We start from the raw sequence: 20,395 nt of genomic DNA, 5'->3' as shown, positions 1-20,395 counted from the left end.
AAACAGTACTAAGAGGGCAGTTTATAGCAATAAACAAAAGATTTCAAATAAACAACCTAACAATGCATCTAAAAAAAAACTAGAATAGCAAGAAAAACCAAACCCCAAATTAGTAGAAGTGAAGAAATAATGTTTCAGAGAAGAAATGAACAAAATAGAGACCCAAAAATACAAAAAATGAACAAAATGAAAAGTTTTTAAAAATAAAAGATAAACAAAATTGACAATTAGCTAGACTAAGAAAAGGAGACGAGATCCAAATAAACAAAATCAGAAATGAAGAAGACATTACAACTGACACCGACTATACAACTATATGACAAGACATTGCAACTGACACCAACTATACAACAACAAGACATTACAACTGACACCAACTGTACAACTATGCAACAAGTATAAAACGGACATAAGTATAAACCAACAAATTAGAAAACCTAGAGGAAATAGATACATTTCTGGATACATACAACCTACCATGATTAAACCAGAAAAAAAAAAGCCTGAACAGACCAATAACAAATAACAAGATAGAATCAATAATAAAAAGTCTCCCAACAAAGAGAAACCAAGAACTGGAGGTCTTCAATGCTGAATTCTAACAAATATTGGAAGAATAAATAACAACAAGTCTTCTCAAACTATTCCAAGATATTAAAGGGGAGAAAATTCTTCCAAACTCATTCTATGAGGCCAATATTACCCTGATAATAAAACCAAATAAGGACAAAACAAAATAAGAAAACTATAGGCTCATACCCCCAATGAATATAGATGCAAAAAAATCCTCAACAAAGTATAGCAAAATGAATACAAAAGCATATTAAAAAGATTATACACCATGATCAAGTGATCATGGATGCAAGGATGGTTCAACTTAGACAAAACAATAATCAAGATACATCACATCAACAGAATAAAAGATGAAAACCATATGATCATCACAATAGACACAGAAAGAGTATTTGAACCCGCAGCCAACTGTGATGAACACTGAATGCTGAAAGCTTTTTCTGTAAGAACTGGAATGATACAAGGATGCTAACTTTCACCATTGTTATTCAACCTAGTACTAGAAGTCCTAGTCAGAGCAATTAGGCAAGAGAAAAACATAAAAGGCATTCACATGGGAAAGGAGAAAGTCAAACTCCCTGCTTGCAGATAATATAATCACATATAAAGACCTAAAGAATCCATCAAAGAATTCCTTGAATTGACAAATTCAGTAAAGTTACAAGATACAAAATCAACCTACAAAAAATCAGTAATCTTTCTGTATACCAATAGTGAGCTACCTGAAAAAGAAATCAAGAAAGCAATCCAATGGGCAATAGCTTCAAAAATATATGAGAAAATATTTAACCAAGGAGGTCAAAGATTTCTATGATGAAAACTGTAAAACACTGATGAAATAAATTGAAGAAGACACAGAAAGTAAAAAACATCCCATGTTTATGAATTGGATGAATTAATATTGTTAAAATAGCCTTATTACCCAAAGCAATCTACAGATTAAATGCAATCCCTATCAAGTTAATGTAAAGATGTAAAGAGAGAGATTGATCCCAATACAACAATAGTTGGGGACTTCAACACCCCACTCTCAGCATTGGACAGATCATCTAGGTAGAAATATCATTCTCTGCACAAATAAAAAAAATCCTAAAATTTGTATGAAACCACAAAAGACCCCAAATAGCCAAAGAGTCCTGAGCAAAAAACCCCACAAAAAAAAACGAAAGCTAAAAGCATCAAACTACCTGACCTCAAAATATACTACAAGCCCACAATAACCAACATATCTTGGCACTGGCATAAAAACAGACATATAGATCAATGGAACAGAAGAGAGGACCCAGAATAAGCCCACATATATAGAGTCAACTGATTTCTGACAAAAGTAGCAAGAACATACATTGGGGAAGGGACAGTCTCCGCATCATGCAATATATCCATGCAATGAACCTGCACATAGTATGTCACAAATCTAAAATTTAAAAAATAGATAAATAAATAGTGCTGGGAAAACTGAATATCCATATGAAGAACAATGAAACTAGACTCCCATCTCTCGCCATATACAAAATTCAACTTAAAATGGATTAATTACTTAAATGGAACACCCACAACTATGAACCTACTAAAAGAAAACATAGGGGAAATGCTTTGGGACATTCAGCTGGGCAAGAACTTTATGGATAAGGCTTCAAACACCAGGCAACAAAAGCAAAAATAAAACAATGAAATAATATCATACTAGAAAGCTGCAGAGCAAAGAAAACAATCAACAAAGTGAAAAGACAACTTGTAGAATGGAAGACAATGTTTGTAAACTATTAATTAATTAATTAATTTCCAGAATATATATACAAGGAACCCAAACAACTCAACAGCAAAATAAAACCAAATAATCTGATTTAAAAATGGACAATTGATCAGAATAATCATTTCTTAAAAGAAGACATACAAATGGCTAACAGGCATATGAAAATATTCTCAACCTCCCTAATCATCAGGAAAATGCAAGTCAAATCCACAATGAGATCTTGCTTCACCCCAGTTAGAATGGCTATTATCAAAAAGACAAATGATAACTAGTGCTGGTGAGGATGTAGAGAAAAATGAATTCTTATACACTGTTCATGGGAATGTAAATTAGTACAGCCAGTATGGAGGGTCCTCAAAAAGCCAAAAACAGAATGACTGTATGCTCCAGCCATCTCACAACTGTGTGTGTATCCAAAGGAAGGAAATCAATGTGTTGAGGGAATATCTGCACTTTTGTATTTATTGCAGTACTATTCACAATAGCCAAGATATGGAATCAACCTATGTGTCCATTAACGGATGAATGGATAGAGAAAATGTGGTATAAATACACAATGGAATCTAATACAACCATTAAAACAGAATGAAAGAATGAAATTTTTTTTTGTCATTTGTGGCTCTAGATGAGCCAAGAGAACATTATGTTAAGTAAAATAATGCAGGCACAAAAAAAATAAATACCGCACAATCTCACTTACATGTGGAAGCCAAAAGAGTTGATGTCATGGAAGTAGAGAGTAGAATAGTGTTTACCAGAAGTTGGGAAGTGAGTGGAGAGAGGGAGAAATAGGAAAAGGCTGGTTAATAGATACAAAATTACAGGTAGATAGGAGGAATACCTTCTAGCGTTTTACAACACTGTAGAGTGACTACAGTTAACAACAATTTATTCTGTTTTCCAATAGCTAGAAGACAGGATTTTGAATGTTCCCATCACAAAGAAATGATAAGCGCTTGAGGTGATGGATATGTTAATTTAATCATCACACACTGATTTAATCATTACACACTGTAGAGATGTATCAAAATATTACTCTGTACCATATAACCATGTACAATTATGTGTCAACTAAAATTTTTTTTAAAGAGTACAAAGAATAAAAAAATTAAGCTCTGAATACATAAAGGCACTATAATTGATGTGGCTGGGAGCTTCTATATTATGCTTATTTCTAGAATATTAATGTTTTTAAAGAATATGCACAATTTGAGACATTTCATGTCTCAAATTAACTAACTATTCCATGTGACATTTAAAAATGGTCCATATAAAGTGTTTTTCTACTATATTGTAAGAGGCAGTATAATAAATGATGCCTTTTCCTTTAGAATAAAATATTCTATCCTGGAAAAATAACTGTAAAAATGGCTAAATACATGATATATACATAGTATGTGTACAGAATAAAATACATTATGATGATACCGGAGGTATAAATTTAATCAGATCCAATTCTAGGGGAGTGGCTCCCTTTCAAACTTCTGCATATGGATAATGCTACAAATGACCAGACATTCTAAGAATTACTCTCAAGATGTCACTACCCTAACAAAAGTAAAGTAAACTGTCAGAATGGCTCATGCTCTCTCAAGTTTGCCCTTTGGTGAGTTTTGTTTTCTTTCCAGAATTATCTGATTGTGCTTTATTGGTGGTATGATACAGAGGATTATAGGTCCACCTTTGCCCAAGGAATTATCTAGCTATAGCTCCAAAGCCCTGTGGCCCTTCCCAGAAAGCCTGTGGTCCTTCCTTTGACCTTTTGTCAAATTTTGCTTGTCAAATAATATGACATCACAAAATCTGCAGGGAATTCTTACACTAGCAATAAGGCTCAACTAGGAATAAAGCTAGGTGATACAATCTTGACATGCATCATAGCATCTTATAATGTGCCCCTCTTTAAAAAGTCATTGTAAACAAAACTTCATCACTCATGAATTAAGTAATTTAGAATTCCCATTCTAGCTCATCTAGTGACAAATGTGTTTAACAGTTGTTCTGGGCATTGTTCTATTTCACTTGGGAAATATTTTTCAAATCACAGAATTCCATTGATTTATGTGAGACTCTCCCTTCTCTTCTACATTGAGCTAAATTGTTTTCCATTCAAACAGAATTATAAAGAAAAAATACACCTTTCCATGCTCTGCACGGGACACCATCCTGCAGGATTGACTCCTACCCTCGAGATCATTTGGGTTCAATTGCAGGTGGTTTCCATAGTGCCTCCTTGTGGTTTCTATGCTTTTGGATGCACATGGAGCTGGTTTCTTCTTTTCTTGTGAGGGTGCTCCCAATGTGAAAAGAGAGATCTTCCTTCCATCTTGTGTTTTCTCTTTCCCCAAGTATACTTCCAAACTGTTGTACCTCCAGCACAGGAGTTTCTGGAGAATCACAGGTTTAAATCAGGGCTTTCCAGGGCTTAAAAACCTTATGAAAAGTGCAGTGTGCTCATGGCCATATCAGCTGTTATCACATTCCTTTGTCAGTGGTCCTCAAAACTGATTGTGTGTGTATTGAATAAAGAACAGGTGGATTGTAATCTCTAGCTGTTAAGACAAGGAATCTGCATTTTAAACAAGACTGCTCAGGTTAGTTGAATCTATTTGTAGGAGGCCGTCAAACAAGGTCTTCAGAGTCACTGCTGTATATTTTCTGGAGCTGTGAAGGAGCAAATAAACTGGGCTTCCTTTGCCACTGTTGCATCCTGTAATCTCTTTACTATCATTTTCCCCACCATAGGTAAATCATATGTACCCCTGAAGATCCTCTACAAACTCTATTTCACCATTTCATGCATTTGTAGCAGGGCAGAAAACTATATTATCTTAACAACTCAAAATGTTTCTTGGCAGAGGAACTATCTGTACTTAGAAAAAGACATTTATATCTGTATTTAGAAAAAGACATTTGGCAACATGGCTCACGTCTGTAATCCCAGCACTTTGGGAGGCCGAGGCAGGTGGATCACCTGAGGTAAGGAGTTTAAGACCAGCTTGCCCAACATGGTGAAACCCTGTCTCTACTAAAAATACAAAAATTAGCCAGGCATAGTGGCAAGTGCCTGTAATCCCAGCTACTTGGGAGGCTAAGGCAGGAGAATCACTTGAGCCTGGGAGGCGTAGGTTGCAGTGAGTTGAGATTGTGCCACTACACTCCAGCCTGCCTGGGAGATAGAGTGAGACTCCATCTCAAGAAAAAAAATAACGTTAAAAAAAAAAAGGAAAAAGACATTTGAAAGTGAAGAGTTAGAAGCAGAGGTCATGGGTCAATGAGACAAAGCAAAAGGAGAGAAAAGAAAGGATAGAAAAGAGAGAGAGAAAGAAAGCAAAAAGAAAGAAAAAATAAAGAGAGAGAGAAGGAAGGAAGGAAGGAAAGAAGGAAGGAAGGAAGGAATGAAGGAAAGAAAGAGGAGAAAGAAAAAAGAAAGATGAGAAAGAAAAGAAAGAAAAGAAGGAAAAGAAAGAAAAGAAGGAAAAGAAAGCAAAGAAAGAAAGAGAAAGAAACTATTCAGCATTAGAAATAACTACAAAACTTGAGGATGAGGGAGAAGGAAGAAGGAGTGTGATTGCTAAGTCATATGTTAAGAGGTTGTCGTTTAAAATGCACAGATGGCTGAAATACTTCTAGAAATTGGAATGTTACATTTCTGTCTCATCTGCAATGGAAATCCCTTCCATTTCCCTGCACACAATAAATGCTTTCACACACAAAAACTTGCAGGTTTGTTTCTTCATGAAAACATTTTAAAAGGGTTTAATTTTACATTAGCATTGATATTATGCAATGTAAAAATGGCACTGTTGAGCTGTGGCAATAATCTTTAACATAAAGTTATTAAGAGGAAGCAGGCACACAGAGCTACAACATTCAAGAAACTATAACTATCACACTATCCTCACCACGTCACTTGTACAATCTTAAGTAGAAAAATGGACTTTCAAAAATCTACGTGAAGAAGCTTTGAATTGAGCTTATCTAGCTTCTGAGGGACAACATTGTCTTAATGAACATCTACTCTGTATAAAATGCCTTATTAAACCTTCAAGTGCCTGCAGGCTGGTAAGAGATATATGGCAAGGCCACAGCTTACAACAGCAAAAAAAGAAGTGAGCAACAAGAGAGATTCTGACAGTGTCATGAGAGGTTAACAAGAAATGGGGAGGCTGGGCCGGGCGCAGTGGCTCACGCCTGTAATCCCAGCACTTTGGGAGGCCAAGGCGGGTGGATCACTTGAGGCGAAGAGTTTGAGACCAACCTGGCCAACATGGTCAGGTTGCTAAAAAACCAAAAATTAGCCTGGCATGGTGGCTCATGACTGTAGGCCCAGCTACTCAGGAGGCTAAAGCAGTAGAATCGCTTGAACCCTGGAGGCGGATGTTGTAGTGAGTGGACATCCCGCCACTGAACTCCAGCCTGGGCAATAGACCAAGACTTTGAGAAAAAACAAAACAAAACAAACTCGTTAAAAAAAAGAAAAGAAGTGGCCGGGCACGGCGGCTCATGCCTGTAATCCCAGCACTTTGGGAGGCCGAGGCGGGCGGATCACGAGGTCAGGAGATCGAAACCATCCTGGCCAACATGGTGAAACCTCGTCTCTACTAAAAATACAAAAAATTAGCCGGGCGTGGTGGCGGATGCCTGTAGTCCCAGCTACTCGGAAGGCTGAGGCAGGAGAATGGCGTGAACCCGGGAGGCGGAGCTTGCAGTGAGCGGATCGCGTCACTGCACTTCAGCCTGGGAGACAGCGAGACTCCATCTAAAAAAAAAAAAAAAAAAGAAAAGAAATGGGGAGGGTAGAGGGTTCCCCATTAACTTATGTTGAGGATCTAGCAAGTAGGAAACTCAGATGATAAATAAGCCAATGCAATATTTTATGGATCTAAATGTTTTATAACAAATTCATCCCTGTGACATATTTCCATATAGATTTTAACTTTTATGAGATTTGAGAGCACATCTTATGTCACACACACTTTATCATTACAGTGGCAACGCAGCACCCTGATCATCACAGATAATCTGTGAATTCTTTCACCTGTTAGCAGCATTTTTTAAAATCCTCCTTTTATAACATGGTTGGACTGGGAAGAAGAATGTATCTCTCATAATTATCTTCTACTTTTATTGTATGAATATGTAAAGCAGAAAACCTTACTATTTCAGTAAATTCATACTTGCCACTAAAGTAGAAAGTAAACTTTATCTACTTAAAAGAAATCGGGAAAATACATATTTTTAATCCAAGGAATGCTAAAGCTCGTACTTGTTCCAATTGTTGGGTGTTTGGGGAAGGACAGGAATTGTGTGTATTGTAATTATGACTATCGAAACTACAGACTTCCATCAGAATCTCTGTTCCCAATCGTAGCCAGCATTATTCTCATCCTAGATTTGTTGCCAGTTGTGTAAGGGTCATGTGGAGGTGAACAGAATATGAGGTATCTGGCTCCAATTCCATTTGGAACATTAAAGTGACTCCAGATTGATAAAATAGAGAGGGAGAACAGCATGCTTGACTACAAAGATCCTGAGCCAGAGTGAGCCAAATGGTACATTCTCGACTAACGGTGACTGACAATGAAAGAGAGAAGAGATCTTAGGAGTGGAATTGAAGCTTCATTTTATCAGGGCTTACTTTAGGATGTAGGTAGAATAAATGAGAATGTTTGTCAGAAAGATAGTGAGGAGTAAATGGGAGTAAATAGCTGACACAAAGATAAGAAAGCTGTCAACATTTTCTGCAAGGGTATGAAAATTCACCTTTTCAGGGTCACATGCTGGCTGCCAGTGAAACGATGGTAAAAAAGAGTTAAGGAAGCTAAAAACAGAAACTCTAGGGATGGCCTCAGAATGTGGAAGAGAGGAAATTGCACTGGATGTCTATTTGAAAGATTGACAAGAGGAAGGATATGTAATAAAGAAGTCAAAAAAGATGAAAATGGATTAAAACTTGAAAGGATTATTACCGATTCCCTGATTTTGGTCTAACACCATTGCTTAGGCGCCACACAAGTATTTTACGTAAACTATGAATAAAATGCAGTTGTCATCTATGTTTTACAAATGAGAAAACTGGGATTTAAAAAAATTAACAACTTGCCTAAAGTCATGTTACTGCTTAGAAGGGCCAAGTCAGGACCCAAATACAGGTTTATTTAGTTCCACAGCCCTTGCTATAGTTAACCATCAGGCTGAAATTCCATCATTTCTCAAAGCACCTCCTTTCTCTTACTCTGATCAAACATGTATTCTCTGGCCTGAACATGTAAAATTGTTTTCAAATTGCTCATGCAAGAAAATTGCTGAACATATTTGTTCATATTCCCCTACATAACTGTGTATCATGCTTTATTATATCAGACTGACCTTTCCTACCAGGCAAGGAGTAGCTCTGCACAATTGGTTTTGCTTACCCCTTAGCACAATGCCATATGTAAATAAATACTATTACTATACATGATTATACTCATTAGAAAACACTCAAAGGAACGAGACTGCAGAGATTCCTGGAATCAGAAAACTTGTACATGTAAACTAGAGACATATTTCACTTATAGTGTGAAATTTCCTTTTCCAAACTTTTCCATTCCTCAGATATTAAAATCAAAACTGTTCCTTATTTGTTTATGTGCTAATTCAAATACGTAGCTAAATAATTATATTTTCGGAAATCCAACAAGATATCATGAGGTAAGCATATTTTTATTTATTTCAGTGATGCAGTTCATTCAATCATTTCCCCCTGCCCTTGTCAATTGTTTCAGTTGCTCACAGGCAATTCTATTAGAAATAAAATATTGTTAGAGGGGGTTCTCAAAACTGCTTTATCTTCATTATATTGAAAATTCTATTCCAAACGAATCTTTGGGGAAATCTTTTTTACTCACATACTTTTCTTTCATAGTTTGGTTTCAAACACAGAGAGTTATTCCTGCCAAAGCCTCATTTTTCTCCTTCTTTTTTGGCTAAAAGCAATCTTCTGGAGCCTGTTCATTCCCCTACCCCTCCACAGATCTCACCATGATGACTCTCCTAAGGACACATTAGAGGGCTTTGCCCTAATCCATATTTTACTAAACAGCCCCAGGAGTGAGAAGAACCTTCACTAGGATTTGATTAAACAAATTCTTAAAGCCAATAAAACGTTTTCAAGTTGTAAGAGAAAGCAGCATTAGTGCATGTTCCCAAGCAGGGCAGACATTTCACTGTTGTCATCCTTAAGGAAGACAGTTTGGGATGGAGTACATTCTCCCTGAGACTCATTCCAGAGGCTTCAGCCTCCAGCAACAGTTGCCTGTGAGGGTAGCTTTATTGCATAGCACAATGCAGTTGTGACTGAAGCTGTTTCCAAACACTTTAGGGCAATTTTACGTGTAACTTTTCCTCTGCCACTTTACAGGGTTCCTGAAAGGGTAGAAGAAAATACAGTAGGTAAGGCCAGACAAAACTTGTGACTAAATTGAATCTGGCATAAAATAATAATATGACATACTCTTGGGAGAAATAAAAAAGAAAGCTGCTTGTTAAATGCAGTAGATTAGAAATGTATATATGCAGATGTGAACATTTAAAAGATTAAAAATACTGGACTGATATATGGAAACAACTTTTATGATTAAATAAGTTATGAAAACAATCCTATTGGATGTTCAGGAAATGTTTAAAACGAACCAAGTTGGTTGAGATATAGTTGGTTCATGGCCATATTTATATGTGGTAAAATACCCATACTATACAATGAGGTTAAGTCTAGCAATTATGTGGTTAATTTGGTCACTCTCCATAATCATAGAGATTCATTTGTTGGGGGTGGGATCCCCTACAGGCATTGGATTCTCCCAGTTGACTGGTAATAATAACAAACAGGCTTACCAGAAACAAACAGTTGTAAAGTCTCCACTATATTACGTGTTCAATTGATGCAGTTGAAATATCAAACCTAGCTTTTCTTTTCCCTAATGTCAGCAATGCAGACAAATAACAGGCGTTTGGAAAAAAGAGGATTTTTTTTTAACTTTGAGATATTTTAATTCTGTCCCAGCAGAGAGTCAAAGAATCACAGGAACAAAATATATTATTCATACAATTATATATATATATATATGTATATGTATATGTATATATGTGTGTGTGTGTGTGTGTGTATATATATGTATATATATTATATATACAGAGAGAGAGAGAGAGTCTGATCTGTTGCAGTATTGGAGCCTTGGGAATAAAGTATCTTTTTGGGAATCTCTGTAGTATATTATTAGAAGATCATGATTAATGTCACAGGACTTAAGCAATCTTTGAAAAGAAGTCAAAATGTGCCACAAAAATTCACTTGATTGTGCCAGTGGGAATATTTCCTAACATAGTCCCAAACTTCAAAAACAGTATAAAGCATGCAAATGGAGTAAGGGGCGGGGTCCATCCATTTCTTCCCAAGTATATTTAATCTATTTAACAGAAAAATGTTGGGAAAGTTGTGGCTCTTATTAGCATGAGAAAAGGGCATCCAGTGGTATCTATACACTAGACTGTTCACATGTTGTTTTTCCCAGGGTAGGGGTGGTATTCGTATTTCTTATTGCTTTATGTCACCAGTCTGTAACCCAGATTGTAACTTTAAGATGTTATCTTCTGGCTGCTCAGATAAACAGCCCATTATGTTTTTATGGTGGGCAGTTCTGAATCCTCAGGGAATTAGAAGATATTGGCTAAAGTTTGTGGCTCCCTGCTAGACTATCAAGGGGTCCATGGGATCTTGTCCGGACTATGACTTTAAGCAAACACCTCTCTTATAATGGTATTCTCACACTGCCTTCTTGGCCATGGACTTCAAAAGCTGATTGCAGGGAGGGCCAGAAAGGCAATAACCCTTAATATAGCAGGACTAGCCTAGAGGGGACAGACAGGGCAAAGGTAAGGCGTCTCTGAGGTTGGCATTTGTGTGTTTAGCCACATGGGGTGATTAAGGGCCATCTGTTCTTCAGTGGGCTAAATCATCGTTTTCACAGCATCCCAGGATCAAGTACATTTCATGCTTAGAAAGCATGAAGAAGCACCCTAGAGCTTTCCCAGTCCTAATGAGACATATTTTAAATTTATTTATCTTTGATTTCTAAATAATGGTAGTATGCATAGGTGCATTTCTGTGTGTGCACCTGTGTGTGCATGTATAGATTTGAGTTGTTTTTGTAGACTTGAAATTAAGAGTATCACAATTAAAGCAAAATTCTTGTATGTATTCATACATCTTTTGGACAGGGAAAAAACCTCTGGAATGTTATGCTGATAGAAGTCTTTGTTTTGTTTCGAATATATTGTGTGACCCGTTCATTTTTTTTTAAATTAGAGAAACTCCTTGTTTGAAATCCATGTACAGAGAAATCTATCATCTTTCTGTGTGTGGATTATCAAGTCTTTCAAACAACACTTTATTTCAGAAAATGCACATTATCAATTTGTGAGAATAGAAATTTGAATTTTTCCACACTGAAGATAATTTTTTTACATTACAGGTCACAGATAGTATGAAGCTTGTTAAAAGTTAGATGTGATTAGTGTGGATATCCATCTTTATCCATACTACTAGGGTTATATAACCCTAGTTATATAACAAATTACACTGATAATTTGTTAAATAACAAATTACATTGAATAGTTCAAAGCTTATAGATTTTTAAATAATGTATCATTAACTCACTGTATTCACATTATTTATAAGGTAAGCTAACCACCATGTCTTCTAAAGAAATAATTAATATACTATTAATTTTAATTGGACTAAACCAAATGATTAAAATCTGTAGATTCTGAATCTATAAAATTTTTGAAGTACGATTTATTTAATTGTTACATAGTTGAAACTTACTATTGACAATCGACAGTCTTCCATCATGTCAACATCTTTAACATGATCTAGCCTAGGTTGTCAGATTCTTCATCAATCTCAGAAAAGATAATAAAAAAGAAGACATCAAGTTCATGTTTGGGTATAGGGAGAGCAAGTAACTTTCAGGGAAAAAAAAAATTATACCAGTACATCAGGTGAGTAAACTCCGTCCTACTAATTACTAGTTACCACATAGGAGCTCACTTCAAATCTAAGCACTACAAGAAAAGTGTCCTCTATTGACAAGATACCCAAACAGCATTTTTATTAATAGGGACGACAGTCTAGCTGTCATCCAAAAGTTATGTTTTCAATCAGCCAAACCATAGCAAATATATCCTGACATTAAAACATGTTTTTTCATTAATAACAATTTGCTTAGTGGAGATTCCAAAACCTAAGCCATACTTTGGAAACTTTCCCTATGCAATAACTTCCTAACTCAGCAATCTTCATACTTTTTGGTAGCATAATCGTAACAGAATTTGAAAAACTATATACCTTCTTTCATCTTTTAAGGGGATGTCTAATATTTTTATGAGTTAGTATTTCTTAAAGGATATACTTTTAAGCATATTGTGTAAGTGATTTAAAAACATTTCCTCAAAATATTGGACCTCTGGATTTAGCTGATTCAATTTATGGAAAATGTCCACTATGCAATCAGATAGACAATGCCAGTCTTTCTTGTCACACCAATCAACTAAATCAGACTCACTTATAAAAAAAAAGTCTTATCCTTTTTTTCCATTCAAATGTTGTAAATGTGAATTCCAACATAAGCAGACTGATGATCAATGGATAGATAAGTAAGTAGATATATATACAGTAAACACCCTTTCTCTGAGTACATAACCTTTCTCTGAGTTTGTAACTTAGATAAAATGAGATACTGCCTCTCTCAATATTTCTTTATAAAACTCACAGTATTTTGTGGTCAAAGGAAACGCCTTCAGAAATAATATGTTCTCTTAATTACTCTCCTTCACATACCTCAAACACTATCAACATGAGGCCACTCATTATTTTTCTGAAAATATAACATGCTTTTAGAATTTTTAAAATATTTATATAAAAAATTTTTAGCTATTTGTTCCATTTGGCTGTGTACCACTCATCTTTTTATGCCATATTCAAGTTACCTTGTCAGTGAGGTCTTTACTCAACCAGGTAATCTGATGTACTTCTTCATCTGTGTTCCCATAGAATATTATAAGTATTTTACAAATATATTGTCATAATTGTGTATGTGTCTGTCTTAATAGACTATGAATGCTTCCCCAATGTTAAAAATTCAATAAATGTTTTAAAACAAAACAAATAAGTCAATGAATGATTCAATAATTAAGAAATAATTCCACCAAGAAATGTCTAAAATGGTGCTTTACAAGGTCAGTTGCCATGTATGACTTTATGGTCCAGAGGAGATGATTAAAGAAATGTGTGAAATATATTTTACTATTCATGCATATACAAAAATGTATTTGTTCCTGAAGAGATTGACTTATAGGGAACATTTAAAAAGTGACAGTAAAAAACTGTGTCTAGAAAGATCACACATGGACACGATATTTAAAAGCATTGGATCCATGCATGGTTCCCTGGTGGCAAAGACCCTTAGCTGAAATGGAGGGATTTTTTTTTTTTTAAGTAACCATATTTTAAAAGAGCAATTAGATAGAGAAAACATAACATTTGTTTTATAACCACTTTTAAAATTTCATTATATTCATTCAACACATATAATGAGTAGCAAATAAAATTTTTAAGTAGAGTCCAATTCTTAAAATATTATGTAGAGAGTTATAGCCCATTATTCACCCTTTTAGGTTGCCAAATCAAGCAGTTTAGCAAGACCTTCTCCAGTAAAACATGGTTGAATCGATATGACCTACAAATCTGATTATTCGATATTCTGCAGATAAAGGTAGCAGAGCAAACAGGAAGGATCAGAAACCTCCGCATAGCATTCTTTAAACAATTTTTAGTAAATTGTAACACTGCATTTTAGTAGTCACATTATTTTTATTTATTATCTTATAGCTATATTCTAAGAAAACAAAGGAAAAAGTTGTAAAGTCCTAGAGTTTTGACAAATCATAAATTCTTCCAAGTCTTTGTTTAGATTTTCGAGAATTATTCAATAAGCGATCATTTGAAAGGCTCTATTACCTTTTCTTCAAAAGTCATCTTTAAATTAGATGTACACATTTCTTAACCACAGTCTGTTACAAATAATTATGTAGAAAAATGTCACTAAAGCCATTTCTGAAAAATTCAGTCAGACCAGATTTTTTCAGCCATTATTTTCCCCAAATTTAATTAATTTTTCTTCTATTTTTAAAATTTATTATATTCAGGAAATTCAAGGAAGATATAGGTTGTGGTTTTAAACTAGAAAAAAATGAGCATATGCATACTCTAGACTCAATGAATACATATTGCTAAATCCTTTATAATGTCATTGTATGCAGAAGTAGTTCAAAACACCTTATTTTTCTGTGTTCATGTTTATGGTCTCAGGAATTGAGAATGAATTTTCCTCAGTGGAAAATTGAGAGTTTATTTACCTTCACTATTTCTCCATAGATACCCATTGTAGTAAAAGTTTCAACAGGAGAATTTGCAGTGTGAAGGAATTGGGTCTGAGACAATGTTCTTGCTAGTTCTCTAACAAGCCAGGTCCACAGGAGTGGCGTGTGACCCGATGTCACTATCATTAACAAAATGGCTTTTGCACAAAAAGAAAGACCTTTATACCTAAAAATAAAATCTTATAACACATTGTTAAAATTATTTAGTCTGGCATGGAGTTTTATTAAGCTTTGTGTTATTCATGAGGGACAAAGAAGATCATGCCCAAGAATGAAAAAGAAAACACTTAATGGGGTCTGGGCAGTTTTAACAGCATAAGTGAAATACAACACCAAACAGGATGTCTCTCTTCCTTTGAACTTGAGGCATTCCATAGACCCTAAGCTACTGAATTCTCTGGTTAGTTATGTGGTGCCAGACATTCAGTGGCACTTAATGAAGATAAGTTTCTACCTTGTGCTTTTAAAGGTAATGGTGAATGAATCCTGCCTGACCAAATTGAGTGTTTCTTAAAAGTTACCGTAAAGTTGGAAAAAATATACATATTTTTCTTGGCTCTTAAAGCGATTAGTCTCTTTTCTATGTTTTTATGATCAAATGCTAATAAATCTTCAAATTAGTAAGCAGAAATATTTCTATATTTTAATCTTAAGCATAAATATAAATATTTGTCCATTTTTGAAACATAAATAAGACTCTAATGGAAAATAAAATTTACATTTAAACATCAACAGATCGTATTTCATAAAATAGTTTCTTCTTTCATAAATAACACTTGGAATTTAATGTACATTAGGAAAAGTATCTTCTTGATGTTTCCCTTCGGCATTAATGAAAACTGTAGCTGCTCCTTTTTGAGATTTTCTTGATTATCCAAATAAACAAATGTTTTCTTTATGCTTGTATAGTCAAGGAATACAAAATCCACACCTAAGAAACTGCTACCTCTCCCTTTTGGAAATATGTCCATTTAAAAAGTGGTTAATCATGATTAAATAATGCCTTATTGTTACTAAGCTGCATTTCAAGTCTCTAAACAGGAAACTCTTGGAAATTGAGTAGAACAAGAAGCTTAAAGCCTCAGATCAAATGCGAACTCCAACTGTCTAACCTTACAAGAGAATAGACAGCCAAAGAGAGCTGTTCGATGCTGAGGGAAACATGCTGTCCTGCTGTTTTTTATTTTTAAATCTCAGCATTAACTGAAAGTATCAAGTCAAAACTTTCTTCTTTCATAAAGAGATAACACTCATATTCAAAGGAGGAGTACGCTGACCTAATAAGAATTTAAAGTGACTCAGTTCATGAGTTGATCTTTAGAACAGGATTTAGTGACTCACTTTTGTAATCATGCTCTCGTCCTTTTGATTAACAAAAATCAGAACTCTTTCATACTATCAATTCCAAGCATCCTCCTCTCTTATTATCACCTTCTAGCTTTTCAACTTACTCTCTTTACTGCCACACTGCAGTATTTCTAGGATCTACAATCCATTGATCCTACCAATTTTTCATTTCTCTTATCATCTTCATTGTCTCACTTTCCTTTTAAACCAGTTTAAAATCCTTAGTACATCAGATAATCACTTGTCTCTTTTACTCTAACTCAATCCTGGTTACATCCAGCTCTCTGCCTAGCCGGGCCTGAGCCCTGTTGAATATGGCTGGTGAAATGGTATTGTTACTTGACATAGTTATTCTGACTGGTCTCACTTTAAAGTGATATGTGAAATTTACATGGGCTCATAAGTTGTTCTAAGCTATTTTCCGCTAGTAGATCCCCTTTTTCACTCCTGTAGATAATTATGCCATACCTTCTCTCATGTTTTCAAGCCTCCAAAATGTTCTTGCCCATTCTAATTCTCAGTGATTACCTTTGTTCCTGTTTCACTGAGAAAAAAGTCAGAAGCACACTTCATAAATCTCCCACCATTACACCCATCACCTGCCAGCATCTGGACCCACATACTCTGCTTTTTCAACTGCTCCTGTGGATAAATTCTCCTGTATCTAAGACCAAGCCTTCTACCTGTGTCCTAGAACTCAATTCTTTCACAAATTCAAGGACATTTGTATAGCAATTCTCTCTTCTCTTCACAGCAGCATCAATTTTCCCTCTCTACTAGATTACCAGCATCACATAAATATGCTGTCATTTTATTAAGATTATTTTTTCAAGTACTCATCAGACCCTTTCCTCCCTCTACCTACTGCTCCATTGATCTCTTCCCCTTTAGAATAAAATTCCTCAAGAGCAGCAGTCTATATGTGCAGTCTACAATTTCTCTCCTCCAATTTCTCCTCTAATCAGGCTTTTAACTCATCAAACTCCTTATCTTGTCTAGGTCAGAAGTGGCCTGCATGTTACTGAATCTAGTGGTCAGTTTTTATCTTACTTGACCCTTTAACGACATTTGATAGAGCTAATGGCTTGTGCTCCTCTTTGAACGGCTTGCCTCCATTGGGCTACAGGACAGCACACTCTGCCAGTGAAAATCAATCAGGCTTCATATGGCTCCCCCTCATGGCTCCAATGTCATAATGTTAGAGTGTCCCAAGCAACAGTCTTTGCGTCTCTTTTCTACCTACACTTGTTCCCTAGGTGATCTCATCTGGGCTTACAGCTTTAAATAGCGTCTATATGCTGATAACAACTAAATTTAACTCTCAGCTTAAACCTTTTTCCACATCTTTCCCCATTTCAGTTAAGAGCCACTCATTCCTCTCTGGTGCCCAGACCCAAAACCCTGAAGTCATCCTTTACTCCATTCCCACCTTCTGATCTTCTCTCATACCCAATCCAGCCTGCCAGCAAATCCAGTTCACTCACCTTCAAAATAAATCAAACTATGACTACTTTTCCCCACTTCTATCACCCTTTTCTCTTGAACATCTCATACTTGCCTTCTTCTTCCTTGAGCACTGTGGGCTTGGTCCTGCCTCAGGGCTATTGCCCTTTCTGTTCCCCATGCCTACAATGTTCCTCCCTATGATAGTTTCACAGCTTGCTCCTTTATCACCTTCAGCTCTTCAGGCAAACATCATTTATAAGTGAGGCCATTTCTGATCACCCTTTTAAAAATCACAAACCTCCCTTGTCCCAGCAAAATCTGACCCTTTCCCTGCGTTCATTTTATTCATGAACTCCTAATGTACTCTATGTTTGCTTACTTATTTTGCTTAGGCTTTAACCACTAGACAATGCTCCCCAAAAGAACTTTCAGTGACGATGCAAATGTTCTATATCTGCAATGTCCATTGTGGAAGCTGCTAGCTGTGAATGGTTATTGGGCAGTTGAAATACATAGTTTCATTAAGTTAAATTTAAATAACCATATGGCCAGGGAGTACCATTTTAGACAGCACAGTTTAAATATAAGCCACATGCAAACAGGGAGTTTTGACTTCCTCAGACTGATGTAGCTCCAGCACTAGATGCCTGATGTATACCTGTGAATTGAATTAGTCACTTTCTTTTCTTTCTGGTTTTATTTCTCTGGTTGAATATTGCCCCAGGCCATGGTATTTGGTTGATAAGGACAGCGAAGGTTATGTTATGTTCCTTCACGCTGCTGCCCCTTGTGTAAAGCACAAACTACACAACTACAGGTTGTGACCCTGAGTAACTTGGTTTTGCAGATCTCCCTGTAGCTTACGGTTTACAGCTTTCTCTCTGCTTTTTGACACTACTGTCACCATCAATATGAAAAGAACGTTAAGGGTACAGTGAGAGAGCTCTAGATATGAAGGTGTTTGCATGTCTGTTGTTCTCACTGCTGTAATGACAGAAGTACTTAGGGTTCTTTTCTTTTCTTTTTTTCTTTTTTTTTTTTCGGCCTATTACCTACTTGAAACACTGTATAAGCTCTCAACACAGCTGCAGAAGGAAGGCTAAATATGAGAAGCAACAAGTAACAACCTGGGAGGAAAAAAAAAAGATCTGACATAAACTTAAGTTCCTTAAACTCAGTATTAATTATTGCTAGAATATAAATCACATCTCTCTATCAAGAAAGAAGTTTCATCAGTCTTACATGGGGTAGATTTAATTGCATTTTATGTCTGGGAGAAAAACAAATATACCTTCCTGAGCCTTCAGAATTTATTTCTGGGCAATAATTCTCCTTTTCTCACTTTGTATTGCTTCTTAAAAATTATCCTTTAATAAAGCATCATAAGAGAATAGATACACAAGGAACCAAATTTACCTCTTTCTGTCTTTGCAGGGCAGGGCTCAAGACCTTACAGTGGAAGAGTTATGCTCTCCATAAACAATATGACCTCCCAGGAGAGAAGAAAGAATAGCAGGAAGGACAGAGAGGGAGAGAGACTGCCTCTCTTTGTTTTGAAGGTCCATTTCTGATATAAATGTAGACAGAAAGTATATTCCACTAGCTCTGATGCCAGACCACCTGTGAATTCCATCTCTAGCTCTTTCATAAATTTGACCCTTTCTTATCTTTTTTATGCTTTAGTTTCTTCATCTATAAAATGAGGATCATGTTGATATTGTTTATCTTATAGCATTGTTATAAAGATTAAATAGTAAATGCAATGTGCTTACTATTGATTATAAACACATTTTAAATGTCCGTAGCTCTTGATATTCTAGATAGAGAATTTTAAACCATTGTATGAGTTGGTCCAAATACTTCATTTTCCAGATGAGGACTGAAGACATCAATTCTTCAAATAGATACTTCATGTCTGTAGAACGCAGGTCTCCTATTTCCTAGTTTGTGTTTCTTCCAATAAACTCCTTGAAAGCTCACTATTTCCCCTCATTCTTTTTCATTCTTTTCTTGATTGTTACATGGGAGTAAATGAAGTAATCAGAGCTTGGAAATAAGTGGTAATTGTGCCTTTGGTTGCAAGTAAAAAATTACTTATTTTACTCTCCAAGATTTATTTATTTTTTTTATTTTTTACCTACATGGGTGTCATCAAATAGATAAGCTCGATCTAATCAAATAGATTACCCCCAGAGGGAATGAATCCATTCATACAAAGACCTGCCAGGCTGTTTGACACTAGTATCTCTGTCCTATGTGTCCTATGTGGAAGGTGGGTCTAGGGCTGCCCTTAAATAGATGTGAATAGTATAGACTTTTCAGGTCCCAAGTTGATGAAACTTCCAAACCTTTGGTGATCTATTGGGATTGAAAGTTGATTACAACTTTCCCATTGCTAAATATCTGAACACCACCTCAAGTCAGTCACACAAGGAGCTAGGGCCCCAAGCACCCTGGAAAGACTAAGAAGCCAGACTTACCAATATCCTTAGGCTATTACTTTGACCTGGTACTTACTAGCTCTTAAGCCTGGTACTCAATGATTTACTGTTCAAGTGTCTGCAGTGGTTCTTCCTAATTGCTGATCTCATTTTGCACCCAAGTGCCAAATAGTCCCCTGGAGACTACTGAGTAAAACAACAGGAAAAGTTCCAATAACCATCAGGATCCTTAGTAAAATGCAGCTCTTAAAGTAGAGGACCTTCCTGGAACCATCCCAAGTAGCCTGACACTCCTGTTTTCTTTAGGCACTTCATGTGCTTGTCAGTTACTGAAATTAACTACATTTCATAA

At 35.8% G+C, this 20,395-nt stretch overlaps 1 protein-coding gene and 1 long non-coding RNA gene across 30 annotated transcripts in view; one reads left to right on the top strand and one right to left on the bottom strand.

Moving 5' to 3' along the window:
* HDAC9 (histone deacetylase 9) overlaps positions 1-20,395 on the bottom strand; it is a 911,712-nt gene that overhangs the window by 91,071 nt on the left and 800,246 nt on the right. The window lies entirely within an intron of this gene.
* LOC134810412 (uncharacterized) lies at positions 9,693-19,273 on the top strand. The gene is made up of 2 exons (XR_010158353.1): positions 9,693-9,763; positions 19,037-19,273. It is a non-coding gene; the product is annotated as an uncharacterized LOC134810412 (long non-coding RNA).

This window comes from Pan troglodytes, chromosome 6 (assembly GCF_028858775.2).
Source record: "Pan troglodytes isolate AG18354 chromosome 6, NHGRI_mPanTro3-v2.0_pri, whole genome shotgun sequence".
Taxonomy (NCBI): domain Eukaryota; kingdom Metazoa; phylum Chordata; class Mammalia; order Primates; family Hominidae; genus Pan; species Pan troglodytes.
Note: the sequence above shows the minus strand (reverse complement) of the source record. Positions and strands in the feature narration are given on the sequence as shown.